The 22,420-nt window shown below is 37.1% G+C and overlaps 1 protein-coding gene across 3 annotated transcripts in view; it reads right to left on the bottom strand.

The window, feature by feature from the left end:
- Positions 1-22,420, bottom strand: part of LOC142340534 (uncharacterized) — a 59,343-nt gene that overhangs the window by 27,513 nt on the left and 9,410 nt on the right. The window contains exon 1 of one of the 3 annotated variants that reach the window (XM_075391109.1): positions 16,058-17,134. The exons of the other annotated variants lie outside the window; for them this stretch is intronic. The gene's annotated coding sequence lies outside the window, so the exon portion shown is untranslated. Of the gene's footprint in view, positions 1-16,057; positions 17,135-22,420 lie in introns of those variants that run through there. 3 annotated transcript variants of the gene reach the window in all.

Here is a 22,420-nt window from a genome sequence, read left to right as displayed (position 1 = left end):
CAAATTTTCAGAGTTCTAGACGATTTTGAGCACAATTAATGTGGTCAAACAGAGCAATAATGAAAACATTAAACGCCAATTAGGTACTGAAAACCTGGAAACCAGAGCAATAAGCATCGCCACCCACAAAAGCATTGCAAGCAACGTAAGTTAGGATTAATTCTGAGCCAATTGTAAACTTACTTTGAAACGATCACTTGAAGAAAAACTTATTTCAAGGCAAAAAACAACCATTATTGTTTTGAACGAAATGGTCTTTAAAGATAGGCGAGGTCTCAACGCTTAGGCGGGGTCTCAGTTTTGTAGACTGCGTTACGTTAACCCCGGAGTCAATAAATGTAAAACGACATTTTTGCACCAAAACAAAAAACATAACCGAATAACTTCACAAGAATTGCTCTCAAACGACCTGTGCGGTCTTATGTAGCCTGCTTCATTGTGGGGATTCAAATGACATCATTAGGGGTTATTATATACCACTAATAAAATTAAAAGTAAAAAATGACACAGCACGTTTCATTTGACTTCTAGTGTGAAACTGCCGCCACGTGAGTTCAGCGGCTGAAAATTGCGAATGAGAGAGAAACTTAAATCACACAAAACAAAAAGTCAAGGGCGTAAAAGTCACTCAAAATTCCAAAACAGTCAAGCGATAACTTTGCAAAAAAGACAAGCACGCTTACAATAATTGCTTTAAACATCGTTCGAGAGAAATTAAAAACATGCACTGATAGCGTCAGATGAATTGCTCTCAAATAACAAACCGCAAATTTAATTTAGAAGGGAGAAAGCTTAGAAATGTTTTATGGGAGAAAAACAAGACCGCCCCCACAGGTATTCAAACCTCACACCTTCAAGTTGTCACTCTGACACTCTTAACCACTCCTGTGTTAACCACTCAGCTACAATGGCTTTACTTTCCTTTCACTCACAACCGCTTTTTACCAACGAACTTAATTTGAGAACGAGAGCAATTTAGATGGCTAAAAATTGATGGTCTTAAGTGTGAAAAGAAGTCAAAAATTTTCTAGAACAAAAGCGCAAAAACGGTCAAGAAAAAATTTTTCATACCATAAATATACCATAATGAGGGGCGGGGGCTATAAACTCACGGGGGAGGGGGGCTATAAAGGGAAAGACCCAAACAGTCATATCGGTTTTCTGAAACCCTGACACTCCTTTACTACCAATCTATTTTTTCTATGTATCAAACGTTACAGCTCTTCGAATCTTAAAAACAAACATGAGACTATAAACAGTCCCTATTTATAGCTTTGCGGCTGTGATTTGCATACGCAAAATTTTGCCAGGAGACTGATTTGATGACACATAAGTGAATAAGAAATTTCGTCAAACTGTCCTGCAACCTAAAATATAACAACAATTGATTAATGGAAAGAGCATCCTATAAGGTTCGGTGAAATACAAAATATTTTCATAAATATTCTTGCGAACTAATATCTAAAATCAAAAGTTGCGTATTAAAAAGATCATATTTCAAGTTTATCAGGAGCATTTACTGTTCCAGTACAACCTCTTTGCACTAACTTGCAATCAAGTAATGCTTTTTAGTTGACAGCTAGAAACCCAAGTGCTCTCGTATAGAAATATGAGACAAATTTTCATTCAACTTTCTCATGGTTGAAATTTAAACTGCTGTTTATAAAAATGGAATGGAACATATTTTAAACAACTAATGATGATTAGCTATGCCCTGCAACTCACTCATTGACAAAATAATTGCACAATTTGTAATTTTACATGGTGAACTACCAGCTTAGAAAGCACTTTTAGCCAACATAACTTTAAAAATTTTGGCCTTTGAACTGATAAGACTTTAAACATAACGTTGGCCTTTAAACTGACAAGCTTAATTACAGAGAAAATCCAAATAGAAGTTGGCCAGTTTTCCATAAGCAGCTGTATTTTAAGTTATTTGTTCAACCTGCTCATGTCTCCATATTTTGAAGAAGATTTTGCATTGTGAATTCAACAACTTTCTGAGCAATTTAAACATATTTCACGTGGGACTCAAAATACAGGATCTATTCTGTTTCGCCCCATGTTTTTTTGCGCCTCCAATTACAAATTATATGTTGTTATGTAGCGTGTTACTATGTAAAAAAATAGCACGAGGGACTGGGGGCGTAAAAAATATAAGCCCACTAAGCTGGGAGGGCGGGGGGGGTGTCAAAACAGAATAGATCCAAAATAGAGCTGCTTATGGAAAACTGGTATCTGGGTTTCCTATGTAAGTAAGAGAGAGAGAGAGAGAGTTTAGGCTTCTGTGGGTCTTTCCACATGGGTTTGCACCCTTCATATAACGACTGAGCTGAGCTTCTGCACCGGGTTACAATGTCCACAGCTGCAGTTGAAAACCCAGGAACATAAGTAAGGTTGTCAGTTTATCCAAAAAAAAATCTGACAAAATTCTGATGATTATTCGTCGATTGACAAAAAATCAAAAACGGCCAAATTCATGTTGACTAAAAATGGCTTCTATATAACAGACAGATTACCATGTAAAATTGCATTTCGTACGTTTTCTTTTGCTGAAGCGCGTATATATGAACAGGTCTTCCACGTTACAGCCTCCTTTTTGTGCATAGAACCCTAAATTACTGTGAACACTTTAGATTGGGGATTATAATTTCCCGACCGATGATGGCTATAATGGGAAAGACCCCATTTAACATGTATCAGTTAAAAGGAGGGAAAAGGGGAAATTATCCACCCAAAGACGAAAAATTGAGCCCCCACAATGTACCATAACAGCAGCGTATTTACATTCACAGCAAACCCGCAATTAATTTTCAACTTATGGAGCCTCGCTCAATTTCGAAATATTAATATAATAATAATACAATATTTAGGGAATAACCAAGGGAAGTTTTTTAAGTTCCCAAATCAAACGTAACCGTCATTTAGTTCAAGTTTTTTGATGTTTCTACAATCAGCGCAGTTGCATCTCAATCGCCAGGAACACAAATCCATCTCGTTGAAACTGCAGTTGAAATACCTCATACGCCGTCGAAATGTTCGTCTTGTAATTGCAAAGCTTGGCCACATCCACAACGAAATACTGTCTAAAGAGGTCAGCCAAAGTCGCGGCCCGCAGCCAAAAGTCTCCTTCTTGCTTGTTCCGCTTAATTTTAATTTCTTTGCACTTGTATTGTACTGCTGATCTTCTCTTATCCATCTTCACAATTTCCACTTTGGATTTCCAGTCTAGCTGAAACTTGTCGTTGACAATGGAAACAAATGTTAGTAGAACCAGTAGCTCATGATAGAGCGATACAGGAAGAAGTTTCAATTCTGGAGTCTTTCTTTATAGCCAATAGGACAGTACTTTGAAATCCATTTCGAGGTTTTCTTTTGTACACTGTCAATAATTATCACGTCGTTCTCGAAGCTTTCCACTAAATTGCTTCATAGGACAAATTCGTTAAGATGTAGCCCTTGTAGAGATTCAAGCCTGTATAACTGTCTGCAGATTAAGCTATTAGGTCTGTTCAAATGGAAAGCTGTGACGGCTTTACCGCAACAAAAATTGGCCTGTGAAGTCCATGTTAAAGAACTGTGAACTATGAGGCCTAAATCTTTTTGAGTCGCACGCTCTATGCAAACTGACACGTCACCCTTGAAGCCTAATAAGCTACAATTGGTGTTGCGACGGTGTAACTGACATTACAAGCTTGTTTGAATATGGCAGATGATCAGCCTTAAAAGCTTGGTTCAATTGGTTATCTAACGTTAGGTTATGAACACAATCAGCACAGTTAGTCAATACAACATCGAGTTGCATTGAGCCTTCGTTAATCGGTTGGGTGATGTTGTTCTTCAGTACAAAATCTAAGACTTGTTTTTCATCTGGATCAGTGGAATAGCTTTGTGTCCATTAGGTTCTACTAAAATTGATGTCGCCCACTATAAACACTGCTTTATATTCCACCAGTAAAAATTGACTAAAAATTTAAACTAACTGATCTGAATTATGATGATAAACACGTGGTTTTTGGAGAGCTATACAGAGAAACAAAGCGATACTTTTGTAACCGCTTTGTATTTTCAGGACAAAAGCATCCTCAATTAAAATCTCCAGCTCCAATCTCTCAGGACTGATCTCAGGTATGACTGCAATCAAAACACCACCATGTATAGTGGCTGAGCCGCTTTTAGTGGATCCATCTTGGTAGTGGATGATGTAATCGCCAAGAAACAAACACGAATCGGTAATATCATTTGTCAACCAGGTCTCAGTCAAACAGACAATGTCATATTGAACGGTTATCTGCAGCGCATTGGAAAAATTTGTTGAATGTCAAGAAAACATATCACATTGTGAAGCAGAATGCGTTTTATCATAATTGCTTCAGAGTCTAGTCATTCCGAAGCCTCAGGTGACTGGCCCTTCACTTCCATCATCCAACTATCATTTTTTCTAGCATAGTTTGAAATCTTTTATTCGAACTTTTCTTCTATCAGTTCCCTCATCTATCAGTTTTTTTGTGGCGTTTCAAGGTTTCAAGCTCGAGCCTAGCTTCAGAAGGAGTCAATTCGCGGCTCACAAACACTTGTCGTTCAAAACTTCTCAGTTTGGCAACTGAAGACAGAATGAGTCGTTTTTCCCAGATAATAGAAACTTTCATTATTATAGTTTGAATTCTTTCGCTTCTGAACGTCCCAATCTTTTTGAAGTCCACAAACTGTGCTTTGACTTCAAGATGACTGCAAAACTTCAAATTTTCTCTCATGTACTGCTTATGACGATCTCTTGCATTTTCAGAATCAAACTCGGTAATCGTTCAAATTATAATCCTTTCCGGAATTGGTTCCACTTTGGGAGGATTCTTTAATGGCGGACTTTTGTCTCGTAACTCAAAGTTTTCTCTAAACTCATTTAACGCTTTTTTGATTTCATAAACTTCCTTGCCAGTGATTTGAAACTTTGTCCTTTTTCTGCTTTGAAGTCTTTGAGCTGTTTTCTACTCTCCATAAGCTTGACATCCTCTTTAACTTGAACACATTTTTTACATTGTAGGAGCGCATTAATGCCTAATTCTCTTATACCATCGATGGCTACTTGTGATAACACCGTACAATTTGTAGTCAATTGCAACTTCTTTTCACAGGTGAAACAACTGAAGATAGCGTCACTTGAGTCGAACGCTTTTTTACAAGTGGAACTTACCTCAGTTGATTTATTGTCACCTTTATTGTCGAGATTGCTGACTTGATCTTTTTTGGAGATGCTTCCTTTCTAAGAATTTCCTGTTTTAACTTTAAGATTGATTACCAGATTTTTCTCCTTCTTTGATTTTTTTCGACAACTGCCGGTGTTGTTTGTTGTTTCTTCTTTTGAAATATGAATTGTTTGAGATTTTTTCGATGACGATAAAGAATGTTGAAAAGGGGAAGCTGTAGTTTCACGCAGGGGTGAACATTTCGCAAATCACTTAAAGTGTCGTCACTTTTATTTACGATTTGAGAGAAGAGTTTTCACGTCATTAACCCAAAACTTCTTGTTCTTCAGCAGCTCGAAGTAATTCGGAGCAACGTATCTTCTAGCGTAAATCACAGCAGATATTCAGTCACCGAATCCGATCAAGATTCCTTTTAATTCGTCGATGTGACAAGGAGTATTTCTGTTAGACTTGTGACTGTTAAGAGTTGCTCACAATATCATGCCACAAAACTGTCAGTTCGTTTTTCGCTGTCTTCACAATGTTGTTCGCGTGTCTAGCCTACCCTTCCAAATAACACTATAAGTAATAACAACCTGTCTCACTTTTTTACCACGGCAGCCAGAGAGATAATTGCTCTGCTTAGGAGTGCGAACTTATCTTCGTGGGGAAACTTAGGGACCAGTTTCCCGAGTTTAAACAGGTTATCCCGTTTCTCTTCAAGAAAACTCAAATCCATAGGACAACTCAGCAAAAGATTGCATAAAAAACCGACAACCATTGTACGAATTGCTCTCAAATGGCATGAGAGGGTTGAGTTTGATTGTGCCTATCTTAGAAGAAGTAGTCGAGCAGGATTCGTTGGGAAACCTTTGTTTAGCACAAAAAATTCAGTCCAATTTACAACAGTTTTGAGAATTTATGGCAATTGCCCGATCTGAGTTTTTGTCTCCACGTTCATTTATTCTTTTCAAGAAAGTTTTTGCTATAAAACTTCCAGTAGATATTGCTAATTTTTTTTAATAAAGACAAAATTTTTGATACATTTTCAACAATTTGATAGACATTTGGTGCGGAAAAGATTGTCATTATTGCGGGATACTCAATGCATTGAACTCTGACCTCAAGTCCACACAATGATGTCACCTCAACAGTGACAAAAATGCGAGGATAATTACTTCTATATAAAAAGCAAATAGGCAAATTGTCAAATAATTTAGACCGCAGCGGTAGCTTGAGTTGGTGCTGAGTATCCCTCTTGTTATATGTGTGATATAATTGACAGTAATTGAGGTTACTAGCAGTTCAAATGTAATTGATCCATTTTTACGAAAAACATTTTGCTTTGGTTGTATGTTTTGGTTGTAATTTGCTGTGTGTTTCATTCTTTGAATACTCTACTGATTTCGCTAATCTTCCAAAAACACGGATAGGATCTTTTGTAAAAAATGATCTGGAAGTTCAGTTCTGAAAGGTTGAAAGCTTCATTGACCAGCTTGCAGTTTTTTTAGATCATATCAGACCTGGTTTTCTTTCTTGCCGAGGAGAGGTAATTTTGATTTTTACTAAGACATGGACTCTCAAAACTTTCTTTTCGAAACTGCTGAGATCCATATCACTGATTTTTTAGGTTTGATTAAATTTTTCCTAATATTAGTGAAAGCTGCAATTATTGCATTCGGTCATTCTTTTAGTCTCCAGGCGTTTTATCATGTTGGAGTTAGACAACAAGGTCTGAAGCCGTCACTTTCAGAATAGTTGTCGTCTTTCATCTAGCCAATTGTATCATTGCTCTTATAAAAATGTCGTGTTTCTGAAGCAGTATGGATTGGCATACTTAACTTATGATCGTGCCATCAAGAGCTTTACAATCTGTTTTTCTGAAGGCAAATTTTTTGTTAGCAGTGGCACAAGAAACTTAAATTTGGTAGTCTTTATATAACGAGTAGTCGATAAAGCAATGAGTTATTAGTTCCGGATTTTTGACGCGAAGAACATCTGGCTGTGTGACAGAAGTGTTGTAGTTAAAATCAATCGAAAACTCGAGAAAATTCTTTCATAATCATTAGCTAACCTAGTTTTCCAAAATATGCTTGCAAATATTACATAACGTGTAATTATAAAAGATGAAAAATTGTTGGTTGCTTTCAATTTTTCAGAAGTATTGTGAGCATCATAAACATAAAGGAGAGCAGCTGTATTGAGTGAAAAGAAAAAAAAGTAAAGGGAAGGAATACATACCTGAATTCTAAATTTCCCACCGCATCATGAGAGCACTATTAGTATGTAACAGATTATTGCATTTCTTGCGTCGAAAAGTGAAAGCACAAAAACGTCCATAAGGTTCAAAATAATCTGTTGTAGTCTTAAATTCAGCCAAAATATTCAACTCTTACATTACGAATTTGATGTGAAGGCTTAAGCGTTTGTCCCCCGACCACATTTTGTCTGACAGGAAAAAAAAAGATCATTGAGGCAAAAATTAAGACAGTGAAATTTCTAGAACAGAATCAGATATACAAACTTTTGCGCTACTGAGAGAGAGAGAGAGAGTGGAAGGCCTAATTCCCGATTAAGGGCCAATAAAAAAATCAATGAAATTCAATTCTACTATTTAACATTTACAAAGATTGTACACGTGGGGAAATTGCCACAAACAAACCACAAGCATCGAGAACAGTTGTCAACTCATAGAAAGATGGATTCAATAAAGAACAATCTTGTTGATCTTGAAGTTGCCATCATCGATTATCTCTTGACGATAGAAAAAGTTCTTCTTGTCAATGGACCGTTTGTACAACGATCCAGGTGCTATTTTACGTTTGAGTTTGAGTTTCTTCGTCTTTTCGTCATACCAATAGGTAAAAGTTCAACATTTTCACAGAAATTGCTCAATAGCATCCTGTGGGCCCAGAGAATAAACAGTAGGCAGTCCTTAACTTGGATTCAAAAGGGCATCGGTAGGATTTTATGAGTGAGAAGAGTGTCCAAGTAGTTCCTAGAGCTCCCGTAAACCAACCTCAAGCACTTTTTTGGGTATTCTCAAAAACCTTGAGGTCTGCAGGGGACAAGCAACAGACTTGAAAACCACATTGGACTCTTAAAACAACATACGCGACGTAGAGCTTTTGTTTGATATCTGATGGAATACTCCAAGGTATAGTATTCTTGAACTTGTAGAAAACTCTGAGGCTGTTGGTGGCTTTACATTGAATGCGCGTGTTCCGTTTTTTTCTTTTGACTTAAACTCCAAGATCCTCCACGCACTCCTTTTGTGGAATTGTGATGTTGCCCTACATAAAAGAAAATCAATGAAATTCAATTCTACTATTTAACACTTACAAAGCTCTTACACGTGGGGAAGTTGCAACAAACAAACCGCGAGCATCGAAAACAGTTATTGAAACATAGACAATTGGATTTAATGAAGAACAATCTTGCTGACCTTGAAATTGCCATCATCGATTATCTCATGGCGATAGAAAAAGTTGATCTTGTCAATGGACCGTTCGTATAACGATCCAAGTGCTACTTTAAGTTTTAGTTTGTGCTTCTCCGTCTTGTCATCACAACAAGAGATAAAATTTCAACATTATCACAGAAATTGCTCAATAGCATCCTGTGGGCCAAAAAATGAACAGTCGGCAGTCCTCAACTTGGATTCAAAAGGGCATCGGTATTATTTTATGAGTGAGTAGAGTGTCCAAGTAGTTCCTAGATTTCCCGTAAACCAATCTCAAGCTCTTTTCTTGGGTATTCTTAAAAGCACTGAAATCTGCAGGGGACAAGCAACAGACTTGAGATCCATGTTGGACTCTCAAAATAATATAGGCGACGTAGAGTTTGTGATTGATATGTGATTGAGTACTCCAAAAAATAGTATTCTTAAGCTGGTAGAAAGTTCTGAGGCTGGTGGCTTTACATTGAGCGCGCGTGTTCCGTTTTAACTTCCTATTGACATAAACTCCAAGATCCTTCACGCACTCTTGTTGTGGAATTGTGATGTTGCCCTACTCTAACATTGGCTCGCGGTCTCAAAAGAAATACATAAGCCCTATTTCGCGTTCACTAACATCCCGTTTGCGTAATTCCAATTGAAGAAATGTACAAGACCATCTTTGAAACTCCAGGAGTTGAGTACTAGTTTCGCATGATCAGCGAATAAACCCATAAAACTGTGGAAAGGGAGACACGCCAGGTCATTGGTAAAAATCAAGAGGAGCAGGGTTCCAACTTCTGAACTCTGGTGTACACCACTCAAATATCTTGTGTGCATCAAAGAAAACCCGTTCTTTCGTACTGTTTGAAATCTTCCCAGCTGTTGGTTTCAAAGAAGGAAACAAAATTTGAGTCAAGACCAATTTTTCGCAGTTTCACCAGTAGAATGGAATGTGGCACACGATCAAAGGCTTTATCGTAATCGAAGAAAATCGAGAAGATTTTTTCTCGCTTGTTGAGATAGAGGTAATTGACGCATTCTAGGAGCTCAAAAATTGTAGATTTCTTTAAGTGGAAACCATGCTTTGTCAGATAAATTTTATTCTTGAGTAGATCAACAAAAAACTTGTGGAGTAATTTTTTGAATATCAGTGAGATCTTTGGCAGCAAACTAATTGGACGGTAATTGGTGATCTTGTTGCGGCAAGCTCCTTTGTGAAAAGGTTTAACAAATGAAGATTTCCAAATTTCGAGGAATTGGTTGTTCAGGATTACGCAATTGAAAACGATCCGGAACCCTGCTGCCACCTGGGTTTCTTCCAAATCATCAACAACTATAGTGCAAACTGTTCTCCAGCGGAAGTTTTTTGAAATGTAATCATAGGAAAGCTTAATATAGCTCTCTCGCAGCCCTCTTTAGGCTTTAATTGCGGTTTTGCTATCGTAGGGCGCCCGGTGTAATTAATAATAATCCAATGTTTTTGCAATCTAAAAGCGCTTGACTAACTAGTGTTAACGGTTACTATTAAAGATGTTCTCTCGAATGATACCAAGATGAGACTGAAATTAATTTTTACACGAAGAAAGTTTTACACGAAGAAAGTGGAGAAAATTCCCGCAAATAATGTCCGCAAAGAACGTGAGTGAACGAGAGGTGTTAGCAGAGGGGCCAAATACCTCACGCAAAATGGATTGCTAATAGTACCATATAACAAATGAAAGGATTTTTATCATGAAAAAAAATACCAGCAAACACAAATACAGTGACGTGTTGGATCGTCAGCCGGAAACAATTTGCTACGATAACATTTAAATAAAAGACGAAAAAAATCAACCCAATTCTTTGAAGTGATCAGATGAAATTGAGGACATCCGGCGAAAAATTGAGGACATCCGGCTCTCACATTGCACTTTCACATGGTTTAAAAAAGTTCACAAGGTTAGGTCGAAACTCCGCTGCGCCCCGTTTAGTCGAAAAATGTACTTCAAAAGTGCCTTTTGCAGCCGTAAAATCATTCAGGATAATTAAATCCGATATTAAGAATTTTCAGCAAAAGCCTAAGCATTTTTCTCCAGAGAACATTTGCGTTAGTCAGCATATATTAATACGATCATTGAGGGAAAATTATCAGTAAACAGAAATAGGATCAAGTTGACAAAATTTTGATGCCTAGGACATTATATGGCTGCGAACCTATGCACAATTTAGAGGCTGTCCTTGCAATTGCACAGTACTTTTGAATAGAATTAAGAGATCACATAATGATGTTTGCAACAATTTCTGGAAGTCTAGAAGAGTAGTCTTTCTGACTCCACCTGGGATTTTTCCATATCTCTTTCAAGAAAACAGTCTCCTCAATATGAACTCTTTCACTTGTGAATTCCAATGTACAGGTGCCTCAATGGACGTTTTGTTTAAAACCTAATCGTATGAAGCCTTCAAGCAGCTCGCTCGCTGCCCTCGTAGGATCTAACTAAAGCTTCTCAATCATGAAAAGCCACCCGATGTAATCAGTGATAATCCAAGTAAAAAATGCAATAAATAGGTTTGATAAAATATCGTTACTGTTTCTTTCTTAAACATGTTCTCCCATATGGTACGAGGCACCATGTTCTGGAAAAATTCAACGAGGTTCACTTTTGGCGGATCCGGACGACTCGTTTTTTCAAGTATAACAACAAGGATAGTGAAAATTATATGAGATTGAAGCCGTTACACAATCCTGCTGCAAAGGGCAGGAGGAAAAGAGAGGTGTAAGAGAAACAAACAAACCAGCAACCTGACAACAAAAAAGAAATGAACGTGATGGATAACATATGGATTGGCATCGCTAGCAAATGGCAATTACTATACCACCCAAATTACACAAACACAGTACATATTATAAAAGTTGCAAGTAGGATCAAGGTGGCAGGTTGTGAGGCAAGTAAACTCTGATATTATGCAAAATGTGAACAAATTATTAATGTATTACACCAGATCATTCAACACGTCTAGATTTTGCCTAAATGCGTCTCTAAGCAAAGTTCACAACATAGACAAAAAAAAATTTTCAACAAAATTTTTTGAAATGGTTTGAAAGATCATATGATCACAAGTTTTTGAAGAAATGTAAGTCATTTCGCAAAAGTATTGGGTTCACGTTAGAAAGGGAAAAAATACATAATCAAAACCCCTTGTCTGGAGTTGCAAAATTGTATACATTTCATTGGAAAAACTTTATTAAAGCAAAAAAATTCAAATCCAATTCCGAAAAAAAATGAAGGAAAACGTCCTGATATGTTATCCTTTTCCTTAAGTATATAGGGAATATCAGCTTCAAATTTTATAAACAGCTACAAGCAGCTGACCTATAACGACGGTGTTTTGAAAAATAGCAAACTGAAAACGTTCTGGCTCTTAGTTGAATTAGGTTTCTGAAAAGGATCTAAAATCATACATGGTTTACAAGATTTAATGTGGTTCATATGCTTCCATTTTGTCTGTCAGACGTGTTGAGAGGTAACCCCAAGAACTTCAAAAAAATTTATAAGCCTATGCCCCCGGTGGGACAGCGTTCAACTGAATATTCGGGGTCTACAAATCCAAAAACCGTAGACCACGAAAATAAGCTTCAAAAAAATGATTTTTTTTCATTGCTTGAAAGAATCTCCAAACTCACCGAGTTTAATTTTCAGTGACTGGATTTTACGTTAAAAGTTTGCGATCAATTCCTTTGAGGTCAAACTACTTCTGCGGCATACTCATGCAAACAATCATAATCAGGGCGTTCACTATTTGCGTGGTCAAGTAAAGGAAAGCTATGCAATTTTCATTTTAGGTTGGTTACTAGCTTCCAATAAATCAAATTGTGTTTTTTTCAGAAATTCTGGTGCCACAACCATTAAAAAAAATCAAAGCTGAATTCCCTAATGAGAGACTTCCATACCAGTCTCCCCCTTCACCAACACCAGAGTCGATTACTTCAGCCTGTTTTACGTCACCGATTGTAGCACTAAAACAAGCTGAAGCGTTGGTGGAGCGGGATGCTGTGATGGGAGTGGAGCAGTTTGCCTGTTGTGGTGGAGCGCTCAACAAGATTTGGTACGACATTGATAAAAATTGTGGCGAAGCGGAGAAAGAACTCCGCAAGTGAATTGAAAAATGAAACACGATCAACGTCGCTGAGGAAATTTCACACATTGGCATTATGTGGAAGTTCAGTCCCCCAAGCCCCCACCGCCAAGCTGGAGCCCGGGCGGAGCTGGTTCTGAGTTTCAAGCAAGTACTTTACAGCATCATTGGAAAACCTCTTCTCACAGATGAAGATTTGGATCTTTCCCATTGTAGACCCCCGAAGAATTTTTTCTCCCTCATTACCTTATAAAAACCATGCTGGGGAGGGGGCTGTGCGTTATCTGACCAGTAAGCTGGTTGAGAATAATGGGAGTGACCCGATGTTTTAATCATTGTTTGCTATCTGGTCGAGCACTCACTTTAACCACGTCATCTAACGTTCGTAAGCCTTGAACCGTCCGTCAAGGGCGCAAAAAACCCAATAACTTTGTATTTGGCAACCCAGTTGCCGGAACTCTGCCAATCGTGAGCGTTGCTTGCAGTCCTATGCCAATACAATTTGCGCATATTGACTTAAGCGGGATATACTTGAACCGTAATTTTGAGCGCAGGATGCCTGTTGGCACAGTTCAGATAGTCGAAAGCAATCCTAGGGGCCACTATCCAATTGCTCTTAGCAAAGAACTCCCTTAAGTGTTCCATGAGCGTCTGTGTTCCGCCATCATTCGTATGTCGTCCGTATCGCTATTTCGCGCCCTCATTAATTTTGTCCTGAACCTCTCAACCACTTCCTGCTAGTGAGAAAATGTTACTTATAGTATTTATAGCATGAGGGCCAAAAAATTATTGCTTCATTCTTAACCGAACAATTGATTTGACTAAGATAAGCAAATCAGAGCCGATCACTCTAAAATGTGTCTAGCTCATCGCAACTTGCGTGGAAAACACCAAGAACTTTTTTTAAAAAAAAAACAAGAAATTGCCTTGAGCTCTTTTTAATCTTAAAATTTTAAAGTTTTGATAACAAATAAGTGACCGATCTCAGCCGAAAAATGGCTCAGGTGAAACACTTGGTCGCTGGCACTTAAGCTAGTGTGAGGAGGTGATCTTTAGCCCTGATACGATTGCTTCATGTCGCGCTCTGTCGCTTGCGTTTTTTCGCTTTCAAAAGGGAAAGCCCAAAAAATTTTCGAACTTTTTAAAAACATTATTCAAAGAATGAGGGTATTTTACTCGATTGTCAAGTACACTGTTGAGACCATTAAAGAAAATCCAGAAACCAAACACTAATCAAATTCTAATGTATAGTTTTTTCCTCATTTTCCAAACAAATTTCAATCAAAATCCACTAACGTCTTGCGAACTGCTCTTAAACGTATGGCTTCAGTAGTACCCAGCTAACCATCCTGGGCTCGTAGGGGTGGCGAGCGCAATTGGGGGTCATGCAATGGAGAGGGTAGGGCTGGGAAGACTGAACGAAAGAGAGGGGAGGAGACAGGAGGAGGGTGGGCAGAGAAGCGTTGGAGGCATCAGTGGGCGTTGGGTCGAGCGAGGGGGAGTGACTGAGAAGCGATGACTGCGGGAGGGAAGGGGAGTTTGGGGGTAAACTTTTGATATACAAAACAGCCATTGATCCATGAAATCGTCTCCTCAAAAACCGTTTTGGTGAATTGCATACTTAGATACTAGTAAGACACAAGGCCTTAAGAGACTTGCTCAGCCACTTCTTAAAAAAGACACAACGTAGACCACAGGACTGGTATAGTTGCTACAACCTTTTATGAAAAATAAAAATATCTTTCAATCAGAATAGGAATCTTAATAACTGGTTTGGGTGTCATCTGCTGAGTTTCCTTCACAGTTTATATTTTCCAGTTAAGCTCTATCAGAGTAAAGAAGTCATTTCCGTGAGCGAGTTTGCATATCAAAATTTCTTAAACTTCTGAAAATAATTGTTAAATAAAGAAAAAATGATCGCAAAAGCTTCTCATTTATTATCGTATTTTTATCCGTAGGAACTCCTTCAATTCAGTGAGGGCAAAAGGCAAAAGTCCGGACAGTGAGCTATTTTTTGAGTGCATTATAACTTGAACGCAAAACTCGTTCCAATAAGAAAAACATATCAACTGGCGATTTTTTGCCTAAAATTTTTTTGAACGATTGAACAAATGTTCATTTGAGATAATCATTAAGTAATTTGTCTGTAAAATCGTGACCTCAAGATAAAAAAAATACAAGATGGCAAACAATAGCTCCACTCAGCTGTTGCAAGATTAAATTAAACAAAAGATTTGGAGAAAATTGATATATAACAATTATACGCTACCTAAAATAAATTAATCAAGCAAGCGAAAACGATTAAAAATTTGGTTAACAGAGAGACAAAAGACTACAGCAACTGCTGCACACATTGACCGGGAGAAATTGTGCATGAAATTTTAAGAATCTGGAAGCTCTGAAGTCAAATCAACCCGATTGAATTACGTGGGTTGAATTGCTCTCAAATGACAGGCAAGCGGTCGATTGGGGTAGTAGCCAGCAGGCGCTCAGGCATGCCAGCCTTAGGGTGTGGGGTCTCAAACGTTTTGGGTTAGGCATGTAATAAGCCGAAGGGGGTACTGAAAGAAGAAGGGGTCCAAATTGCCACGTTAAGGCTGGTGTAAGGAGATGTGGTGGAGGAGGGGATGACTGAGGAGGGGTGTGGGAGGTGGGAGGGGTTGACTGAGGAGGGCCGCTCGAGGGAGGGTGGTGGGTCAATCTTTTAATAATCGCCCTGCGAACAATGAAATGATTTTATGTCTCCTCAACAGTTTCGTTGAATCGATGCTTAGAGACTAGTAAAACGCAAGGCTTTGCGAGAGCTTTTTTGCCCCATAATACTCACCGGGTTCTACCTTTTAACCCGTTTTTTAGGATGAAAAGTTAAATATAAAATCAGTCGAACGATTAATTGCATAAAAAGACAACAGAGCTGATATAATTGCTACAAACTTCGTTTGCAAGCAGTTAGTAACTAAACAACAACTAACATCAGACAAATTGCTATCGAACGAATGGGGAGGGGTTGTGTCCTAGCAACATTTATTTGATGGAAAAATTGACAATGGAGGGGTTCAACCCCGGACTTCCCGTGAAATCAAAAGAATGTTCCAGAAGAAACCTGCCACGCAAAAATTTTGCATAAAAAAGATTCTCACACGTTTAAGAAAATAGCTTCAAACTTGTTCCAGATTAAGGAAAAACATTTAAACAACAACAAAGTTTACAAAAAAAGCTACAATAAGTAACACAAAACGTTATTTATTTTTTTATATACTCAATCAAGTTTAAAACTACTTAACATAAAAAAACACCCCGATCTAATTTTGGGTCTATTTACCTTTCGAGGAAGCAGTTGCTAGCTGGACGAATGAGAGATGTTAAACAACAAATAAGTTTCGTAAAATCTCAATTCAATATCATTTCAAATTAATTTTGAATTTTTTGTCTTTCGTTCGAAAAGTTGATTGCAGACGTCAGTTGTTGCTATGGGAACTGGTGGTGCGACTAAAAAAAGAGAAAAGGTAATGGTCCGGGGCAATTTTGATTGCATTGATTTTTGGCACAGCAGTTATTTCACTTTTTTACTCATGTGAACAAAGCACATTAGAACGATAGATGGGCAATGTAAGAAAGAGAATTTGGGGCAAAACTTGTTGTGTTTTCAGGAGCAATTTCATCTCAACTGAGTCGTAAAATTGATGAGGACACTTTGTGATGTGGGGCGGTAGCATTAGGCAGCAATCAGGCAAAGATCAACTAAAAAGCGCCTACCTCTGGGGGGCTAACGCACAAATATCTTCACCCACGCATACAGACCAAATTCGGGTAACAAGGCGAGCGAGTTAGTACTAGAAGAACAGAATGGCGCAATGAATTAAAGCGGGGAGAGGTGTTACGGATATGATTGCGCGAAATCAGTAAGTATAGTGATATAAATTGTTCAAATGGGAGCTAATCTTAGTTAGGGAAAAATGCCGTGTTAAAGTAAACGCTTTTCAATGCCAGCTACGCCGAGTGCTTTTATAATTAGCATCAGATGTTACTATTTGGGTCAGGTCACAAATGTTCGCGCTCTTAACCCGTGAGGAGGCGTGGGGGGGGGGGGGGGGTGTTCAAGAAGAGGGTGAAAAAAATTAAAGAAGAGTAAGTAAGTTGGGAGAATAATTTGTTCAGTTGTCAGATGCAGGAGTGAATTTATTTTAGTATAATCAGCAAAATTTACTCCACACTTTACGACAGTAATAATCAGCCTTTGGGGCTGAAGCTGAAATATTTAAAGACACGTTACGACTTATTTTAAAACTGCTGACGCGACATAGAAACAAATTCAAACAGATTCAGCGTACAAGACTATTATATAAACTTGACTTTTTGGAATGTGAAGAAATTACTCGTATTGAAAAAGAAACGTGAGAAAATTTCACGTGCAAGCGACCTGAAATGCTGAAATAGTGTGATATCTGATGATGATAAGGTATAATATATACGGGCAATTAAGGAAGCGTAATAATCTAATTCAATATCGGATTGTTGTACTTCTTCAATCAAGTGTGTTCTATAATCCTTTATGGGAGGCGCAACTGTTTAGATTCCCTAATCTAGGGGAGAGGGAGGAGGGGAGGGGAGGGGAGGGAAAATATAGAGGGAATGATTTAGTGAAATTGGGCAAATCTGCTGTGTTTTTGTCACACGCATGGATAGATGCAATAAGTGGTGGTACGTGTTTAATAAGAAAGGGGTGCAATTGATTGATGAGATCAAGTAAATTCTTTCACGAGGCAAATTTATAGCTGGCGAGTGGGGGAGGGGGGGGGGGGGGTGTTGAGATAACCTGGAAGACGATACCGTCAATTTACAACTTACAACGCCTTCACTGTACCGCTCATCAATTTTTGCTGTGGAAAACAACCATTCTAACATCAGTCAAACAGTTTTTAAACAGTTTTTTTTTCACATGAATAAACTAAGTTAATTCGATTTTCGCTATGTTCAATAACGTGATCAATTACAGAATCAAAGCTTAATTAAAGTCCAACAATCAAACTCCAGCCCAATTTCCAGCTGTTGTAATTTCAAGCGCTCTATTTAAATTTGAAACAAAAAATCACCAATCAAATAAACTTTTTTCAGTTTAAGATATAAAAATTCTTGCTGGAAGCAAAACATCACTTTGGCAACCTGAGCCTAAATTTGTTATAGTAGCTAGTAAACCAGCATGTTTATCTCATCGCTGTAAAAACCAAAAATTTCATTTAGCTTTGAATAAAAAATTTTATTCAATATCCAAAAAGTTTAGGATCCTAGTTTATTAAAAACATCAAAAAATTATTCGGAATTTTAGTTACACAGAACACTTTCAAATGACCCTTGAACAAAATTCCTCGTGTTAAATACTAATTTGCAGAATTATATATCTTGTCGATGGTTAAATTCCGAATAGCAAAAAGTCTTAAAAAATTTTGAAAAACCAAGTATTATTTAAGATCGAAAACAAAACTGAAGAGAAAAAGGTTTCTTCTAATGAAACCAAGATTGGAACCCAACAAAACTGCAACTAAGAAATTCAAGAAAGTGTCAGATGGTTGCTTTTAATGCCGAGAGGTGTTTCATTTATGTAGAAAAAAGTTGGCTTAAATTATCGGAGCTAAGACAAACGGCAATGGGTATGAGCAATATGACAGCGGATGACCCTCGTTAGCAAAAAAATAATCAAAAATTAATAATTAAACCATTATGAGGACAAATTATAACGGACGATTATGCTTGTTTGAATATTTAGACATCGATTGGAGTTTTGCTGCAAATTTACAACTGTATGTGTATTGCGCAAATGCTAAGTATTTTGATCTCTGATTAAATTGTTTCTTCAATTGAGCGTTGTGGTTATTGATTCACTTAAAATGTTTGCTTAGGTTTCTAGAAAAACAAAAGAAAGGACACTAACTCGTTTTATATTCAACAGTCAATGTAATCATGCACAAAACCGAATTAACAACTTCAAATTAGATCACTTCATATTGTTTTCTTCATGGAGAATAGAATTGGCATTACTAATTTTTCGGAAACGCGTTTTTCTCAAATTAAAATGTCGTAAGTTATAAAATTTAAGGCAACCGATTTTCCGCAATTAGATGATCGATTTTAAGGCAACCGATTTTCCTTTATATCTTTTTTCGGATCTTTTCCGTTTGTGCCCCCCCAGCTTAGTGGGTGCATATTATTTGCACCCCCCAGACGCACGTGCCATATTTTTACATGATGATTTACTATGTAATGGCACGTGCTCTGTAACTGGGGGGAGCATAACGTACTGGGGGGGCACAAACGGAAAAGATCCCTTTTTTCTTGATAACAATTGTTGTTTGTTAAGATTCCAAGCCATCGTAGAAAGGCTACACAAAAAACCTCAAACATATTTAACTCTATCCTGCTGTGCTATTGCCTTAGTATATGCTGACATTTTGAATCAGTCAATCAGACTACACCAACTAGTAAAAAGTGTAAATCTCCTTTTCCGGCTCTGCAAAGATACAATCCACTGGCTGGCAGTTCAAAGCCACCAGCAGAGGATTTGCCGCGAAAAACAAGCTTGGCTGCGCGCGCCCGCTAAATGCTTAGCAATATTGCTCGAATGGTGAGAGGCGATGCTCAGCTAATTTCCTTGCATCAATAATTCATAATATTTTGCAGACACTCTGTTGTATAGTGATGACTGTAACCAATTACTCATTTTCCATACAAAATTTCATTATGCACGTCAATTTTTTACTCTAAAAACACTTAAAACAAAACTATCAGATACAAATAGTTAAAAACTGTGAAATTCCCACTTTTTTTAAGATAAACTTTTAAAAAATATTTGCTTATTGAGCAAAATTTTGTTCCTTTTGTAAACTGGTAGAGAAAATTAAGATTCTACTCATTAATAATGCAAACAGATTAGTTGCCTAAATGAATTTTAAATTTTGATAACTTAAGACAACAAATTAAAAACTCGTAATAACTTTATAACCTTCTTTGTTCCTACGAATTCGTAACTGTCTGACTGATATCTTGACAATTCTTAATTTTGTTTGTAAAAGAAATTGTCAAAAATTATACTCATATAATTTCTAATAAAAAAAACTGTTCACTTTTAGATAAATGCAATTTGAACAATTACGATTTTCCCAAACTTTCATTTTCAACCGTCAGCTGAGAATGCAATTATCGTGCAAACAAAACTTCAGTTAAAACTGTTTCTGGAAATTCTTCATTTTTGCATAAAGTTTGTGCGGGGATAAGACGGTGATTCAGAAAAAGATGCTATATAAAATAATATTTTCCAACTAATTGTATGTTCCCAGTTTTTCAATTAAACAGTCCGACAAATAATTTGCCATTTACGATTTTAGGCGAAAAATAATTTTGCAAATGTCTTGTGCTCACACTTTTTTTTGTTTCTTACTTTTACAACCAGTCTATAATTTCGATAATACGTTTTTTGCGTCACTTGCTGTTTCCACTTTTTTAATAAAATAGACTTTCACGTGACAAAATTTCCGTGACACGTATTTGGAAACTATTTGGGTCAATTAAGATGATTAGCGCATACTTATAAAAGTTAGAATATCCAAAAATTATAAAATTGGTTCGCAAAGAAAGTTCGGATCTTTTCCGTTAGTGCCCCCCCCCCCCAAGTACGTTATGCGCCCGCAGTTAAAGAGCACGTGCCATTACATAGTAAATCATCATGTAAAGATATGGTACGTGCGACGGGGGGGGGGGGGGGGGGGTGCAAATAATATGCGCCCACTAAGCTGGGGAGGGCACAAACGGAAAAGGTCCGAAAGTTCTCTGTTTTATAATTCCTGAAAGGGTTAAGAACAACCAATTTGTAAATACAGTTATTCTCATACAATCAAATAGGGTTGCAACTGAACCCTATATAGAGGGCATATTTACAAAATGTTCATTGAAAGGGTTCAAAAACCTAAAGGCAAAGAACACAACACAACGTTAGAATTAGGGAAAAAAATGATAGATGACAAGGAAAAATGAATAAAACTGGCGAGGGAATGAAAATCAGTTCACATTCTATACAGTCAGGCGGAGACGTTTTTGCCCTCGCGGCAGTGGCAATCACAATTAACCCGTCTGTTGAGAATCGCTGTTACGTGTCTATATTGACAGGGTCTGAAAAGAAAGTGGCGCTGTTTGCCCTGCACCCTTTTTACAGAATGACTTAATCTCATATGAACTGAACAAAAAAGTTCAACCTCATTCAGATACTATCACAAAAAAATTGACCTGCAAAAATCATGGTTAAAATAGTACGTAGAAAACCTAACGATATTTAGGACATGAATAAGTGAAAAAATGGCGTCAGTCACGCCAAAAAATTTCGAAAAATTTCCCTTATCCTGTGAAATCTTTGTGATTCATCGCCTGTAAAAACGTCTTGTGCTAAATATATTTGAGGATTTTTTAGGATGTTAAAAGAAATTTTTACATTATTCAATTGTCGACTTCTAATGCAAACTGAGAAAAAATTAAATTACACCCAAGAATAAGAAAAGACCCAGCAAAATGCTGGAAAATAGTCGCCATTGATTCCCAAAAACACCGGTTGCGATATAAGGAGGAGAAAAAATTGAAGAACTGATTTTTGTACAAAAAATATAATTCAAGTTCGAACTACTAGAAGTCAAAATAATTACAAAGAGACAGCGCCCAATGCAATTCAAGTCTTTTAAAGTGCTGAAATAGGCCCGCAACAGAATTAAAATTATTTTTATTTTACCGCAGGCATATTTTCAATTTTGCTGCAAGCCCGCAATGGGCGGCTTTTAAAAATATTTTTTAATTTTTATTGAGATGGATTGCCAAAAAACTGAACATGTGTTTGATAACGACAACTTGTAAAAACTAAAAATGACCGTTCTTAAAAACTGTTTTGACTAACAACCCTGCAGTAGAAAAACAAACAACTAACGTCATTGTTTTCAAACAACAAACGGGGATTTCTTCGCACATCGAGTGAAGGAATTGATTGTAGCTTGATCATCATCCCATTAACTCTAGAAACTATGCAACAGCTTATTATCAAAAATTGAAGGACGTCCCAGGGCCTCTGCTAACGGAAAAAATTCATAAAGATGAAAAATTGCTTAAATTCGTGATATTAAAATCTTGAATAACTTTCCATTACATCTATAAACTATTATCAACTATAGTTACCATTATCTATAAACTATTACATATAATCAAACCCTACAGGAAGTTCCTTGGCTCTCGAGGCTAGAGAAACCTAAAAAATGATAGAAAATTTCAAAAATCTTTTTAAAAAAATTAAAAAACCTTAAAAAAATTTTAAAAAATTGCTAAAACTTGTGTTATTAGAAAGTTGAAATTTATTCCATGGCCAACAAAAAAATTCCAGTAATTTACTAACAAACCCTAACGGAGGTTTTCTGACCCATGAGGGTCAAAAAACCAGAATAATGACTATAAATGTCAAAAAATGAAAGAAAAATGGCGAAAATTGTCAAAAATGTGCTGAAATTCGTGATGTTGAAATCTTGCAAGACATTCCATATAATCTAGAAATTGTACAGTAACATTTTTCCAAAACCTAGAGGAGATTCCTTGGCTCTTGAGGCTAAGAAACCCTAAACGACAAAAATTTTAATAAAAAATCTTGAAAACAGCAAGTTATATC

This window comes from Convolutriloba macropyga, chromosome 6, assembly GCF_964194025.1.
Source record: "Convolutriloba macropyga chromosome 6, txConMacr16.3, whole genome shotgun sequence".
NCBI lineage: Eukaryota > Metazoa > Xenacoelomorpha > Acoela > Convolutidae > Convolutriloba > Convolutriloba macropyga.
Note: the sequence above shows the minus strand (reverse complement) of the source record. Positions and strands in the feature narration are given on the sequence as shown.